This window comes from Macrobrachium rosenbergii, chromosome 23, assembly GCF_040412425.1.
Source record: "Macrobrachium rosenbergii isolate ZJJX-2024 chromosome 23, ASM4041242v1, whole genome shotgun sequence".
In the NCBI taxonomy this organism is placed as follows: domain Eukaryota; kingdom Metazoa; phylum Arthropoda; class Malacostraca; order Decapoda; family Palaemonidae; genus Macrobrachium; species Macrobrachium rosenbergii.
This window is the reverse complement of record NC_089763.1, coordinates 23,513,845-23,518,941: the sequence shown is the minus strand read 5'-3', so window position 1 is coordinate 23,518,941 and position 5,097 is coordinate 23,513,845.

Sequence of the window (5,097 nt, the reverse complement as noted above, 5' to 3'; positions counted from 1 at the left end):
CTTTTTTTTTTACTCAAATTGAAGAGATAAACAATTTAGTTATTAGACTTGAAGAAATCAAGTTTTTTTTTTTATTAAACTTGAAGAGATTACATTTTTTTTATTAAACTTGAAGAGATTAAAATTTTTTTATTAAACTTGAAGAGATTAAATTTTTTTTTTTATAAAACTTGAAGAGATTAAATTTTTTTTATTAAACTTGAAGAGATTAAATTTTCTTATTAAACTTGAAGAGATTAATTTTTTTTATTAAACTTGAAGAGATTAATTTTTTTTTATTACACTTGAAGAGATTAAATTTTTTTATTAAACTTGAAAAGATTAAGACTTTTTTTTATTAAACTTGAAGATAATTTTTTACTAAACTTGAAGAGATTAAAACCATGGGAAGTTGGGGTTTCCTAAAAATGGAAATATTAAGTACCAGTGAATTCGTATTCTAACTAATTTTATCATTTAAAAATCTGCGACCCCTCTCTCTCTCTCTCTCTCTCTCTCTCTCTCTCTCTCTCTCTCTCTCTCTCTCTCTCTCTCTTCTCTCTCTCAGTCTTACTAATTATTATTATTATTTATTATTATTATTATTATTATTATTATTATTATTATTATTATTCAGAAAGTGAACCCTTTTCATATCGAACTAGCTCACAGGGGCCAATGACTTGAAATTTAAGCTTCCAAAGAATATTATGGAGTTCATTGAAAAGAAGTAACAGAAGATAAAGTGAAATACAGAAAGAGGAGATCAGTTATTAGAAAAACAGTTAAATTGACAAAGTAATAAATAAGTAAACAAAAAATGTAAGCAAATTATTAAAATACAAATTGACAAATTAAATAACTTAAAAAGGAATATTTGCGTAGATTTAGACAGATAAATGCATAAACCTAGTGTCCCAACAGATACCAGGAACCAACTGAAATCTCGGTTAATTAGGAAACAGAGGCAGGAGCCCTTTTATTAAACCCAACAAACGGTTCCACTATCAATCATTCCCAAAGTCAGGAGGATGAGAGAAGTGAGCCCGCTTTATCGAGGTCCACAAGCAATGATTCGTTAATTCGATGCTGTATCGGGAAAACATTGCTGTAAGACGTCGTCTCTCTGCTAAAAAAAATATTGTAACATTTCTCTTTGACGAAATGTTTTTTTCTTCTTTATGTTTTGCTTCAAGGAAGCTTAGTCGCCATTCCATTCGTTTCCTTATTTATTTATTTATTTTTTTTTTCATACAACGCGATTCTTTCATTTCGTCGAAAGGAGTTGTATACCTGTTCTTGCTGTTCCTTAAAAATGATTACCGTTGGTTTTGTGAGCTCGTGTCATGCCATTTTGTTTTTGTAATTCTTTTGAGAATCAAGAAAGAGGCAATTCTATCATTTTGTCGAAAAGAGTTAGTTGCATTGCATACCTGTTATTACTCTTCCTCAGAAATGATTACCTTTGGTTTTGTGATCTCGTGACATGCCATTTTGTTTTTGTAATTCTTTTGAGAATCAAGAAAGGTTTAAAAAACTGCTGCGAAGACCAATTACCTGCAGTTAATCGGTGGTGTTGATTAGAAGATAGGCCTATGGTCGAGTGATATAACCTGAAATAAAAAAACTAGCACTGCTGTTGTTGCAGAAAACAATGTTCGAGGAAATATGGATTACGCATGGTTTTGGAAACCACTTACGTTGTACCAGCACTCATTATGACCAAGGGTCAGCCGTTAAAGGGTGCCAAGTGCCAAGACGCTGTCATAATATAACAGCCTTTCAGGTTTTTCTTCTGTGGTCTCGACAAGGTGATAGCTTGGGACCCACCATGTTTGAAAATAGTGGATATCCTGATAACTTTGCTGAGTTCTGGAGAAGTAAGAAAGAAAAGCTAGGATATTATGCTTTTATTTTGCAATTTAGAATGTGATTTTTTTTTTGTTTTTTTATAGTCAAAAACTGAAATAATTAGATGTTTTTATGGGAAATATATTATAATGTAATTAAGAATATATTAGTAACATTTATGAGTAGGTGGCAACGTTTGTGCACAAGAAAAATTCTTTTAACGAAAATGTCAGTCTCTTAGACACAAAAGCGTGCATACGGACAAACACAAGCTCACGTGCAGGCAAGCGCAAGCACGCATGCAGGCAATGCAAGCACACATGTAGACAAATGCAAGCACACACTTAGACAAGTGCAAGCACGCATGCAGACAAATGCAAACATGCATGTAGACAAATGCAAGCGTGCATGCAGAGAAATGCAAGCATGCTTGCAGACAAATGTAAGCGCTCGTGCAAACAAACGAATGCGTGCATGAAGACAAACGAAAGCGCTCATACAGACAAACGCAAGCGCACATGCAGACAAAAGCAAGCGTGCATGCAGACAAATGCAAGCACACATGCAGACAAACACAAGCGTGCATGCAGATAGACGCGAGCGCACATGCAGACAAGCACAAGTGCGCATGCAGACAAGTGCAAGCATACATGAAGACAAGTGCAAGCATGCATGCAAACACATGCAAGCCTGCATGCAAACAAGTGCAAGCACTCACGCAGACATCCGCAAGCTTGCGTACAGACAACCACAACCGTTCATGCACACAACCGCAAGCGTACATGCAGGCAGCTACAAGCGCGCAATGCAAATAAACGCAAATGTGCATGCAGAAAAATGCAAACACACATAAAGATAACTGCAAGCGTGCATTCGAGCAAATGCAAGCACACATGTAGACAACAGCGCACATGCTGACAAATGCAAGGGTGCATGCAGACAAATGCAATCACGCATTCAGAGAAGTACAAGCACGCATGCAGACACACACATACACAGAATGGCTGAGAGAGAGAGAGAGAGAGAGAGAGAGAGAGGCATTCTGTTCTCAAAAGGGCTTTGATCAATAAAACCCTGTGCTAATTGAAACTAACTCTTCCCAAAAATAGATAATTTATGAAATTTGTCTTTGCATTTCCCCTGAATCTTCCCGAAAGAACAAAAGAGAAAATACTACCAGTGAAAAAAAAAGACATTTACCGCCTCGTGATCTTTTAAATCGAAAGGAAAAGATAAAATCTACGTTTTATAGGAAGCTTCAGTCAGTTGATTAGAGATCTTTGCATAATTAATCAGACAACGTAGTTGATGTGAACACGTGAATGTGGGTGTATGTATGTATGTATATATATATGAATTGAATCTGGGGCAGAAGATAAAAGGACAATTAAGAAGCTGGAAAATTAAATTACGCACTGGGTTACAAGATAGGTGCTGCAGTAAAACGATAAAGTAGGATTTAAGGTGGTAAAGTAGGATTTAAGGTGGTAAAGTAGGATTTAGGGTGATAAAGTAGGATTTAAGGTGGTAAAGTAGGATTTAAGGTGGTAAAGGGGGGAATTAAGGTGGTAAATTAGGATTTAAGGTGGTAAAGCAGGATTTTAGATGCCTAAGTAGGATTTAAGGTGGTAAATTATGACTGAAGGGGGTTAAGTAGGTTTTAAGGTTGTAAAGTAGGATTTAAGGTGGTTAAGTCTGATCTGAGATCGTAAAGTAGGATTTAATATATAAAGTAGGATTTAATGTGGTAAAGTATGATTTAAGGTGGCTAAGTAGGAATTAAAGTGATTAAGTAGGTTTTAGAGTGTTTAAGCTGGATTTAAGGTGGTAAAGTAGGATTTAAGGTTGTATATTAGGATTTAAGGTGGTCAAGAGGGATTCTAGGTATTAAAGTAGGATTTAAGGTGGTAAAGTATGGTTTGAGGTGGTTAAGTCTGATTTATGGTCGTAAAGTAGGATTTAATGCTGTAAAGCAGGATTAAAGGTGTAAATTAGGATTTAAGGTGGTAAGTGGGATTTCAGCAGGTAAACTATTATTTCAGGTGGTAAAGTAGGATATCAGGTGTTAAATTAGGATTTAAGGTTTTAAATTAGGGTTTGAGGTGGTAAATTATGATTTCAGGTGGTTAAGTAGGATTTAAGGTAGTTAAGTAGGATATTCGGTGGAAAAGTAGGATTTAAGGTGATAAAATGGGATTTAAAACCATATCATAGCATTTTAAGAAAGTCTGAGTAAGCGAACGGTTCCAGAAGACTAATTGAAAGTAATAAATGACCCTTAGGTGAAAGAAAGGACATTATTATTATTATTATTATTATTATTATTATTATTATTATTATTATTATTATTATTATTATTATTCATTAAAGATATCTGTCACTGGAAACGCAATCATGATTTCGTTTAGTAGTTATTCTTTTCATAGAGCATAAAATACGAAAAGCAATTTGAATATAGAAAAAAAAACTTAGTTCAAAAGGAAAAATGTAATTAAGGAAATGAAATGAAATCAGCAAAGCGTAAGAAAAACAGCCTAAAATTATAAAAAAAAAATAGTAAGTGTTAATTTTTTTAGTTCAAGAAAATACATCATAGCTAAGTAGGAAAAGTCAGACACAAAGAAGTTCCTTGAATAATTCAGGTAAAAAAGAAAGGGCAGCTATAATAATTTCATATTTCAAACTAGTTTAAATAGGTAGTAATATTCTCAGAAGGTTATTTTACTTACATTTCACAAGTTTGTATATTAATACATAATAATATTCCCAGAAGGTAATTTTACACTTCACAAGTTTGTATATTAATACCTAGTAATATTCTCAGAAGGTTATTTTACTTAACTTCATAAGTTCGTATATTAACACAGTAATATTCTCAGAAGGTTATTTTACTTAAACTTCACAAGTTTGGATAATAACACACTAATATTCTCAGAAGGTTATTTTACTTACACTTCACAAGTTTGAATATTAACACATTTAAATATTCCCAGAAGGTTATTTTACTTACACTGCAAGTTTGAATACTAAATACATAGTAATATTTCCAGAAGGCTATTTTACTTAGGCTTAGTAATTCTGTATATTAGCACATAGGGATATTCCCAGAGGGTTATTTTACAGATGATCCCGAACAAATATTCGTCAACAGAAACCAAATGATAAACTAGATCTTTCATTGATCTGTTAGACAGCGTAAATATCGAATACTATTGAATGATAATTTACCTGCTGAAACGGATAAACTCATACGGCAAGTTAAGAAGG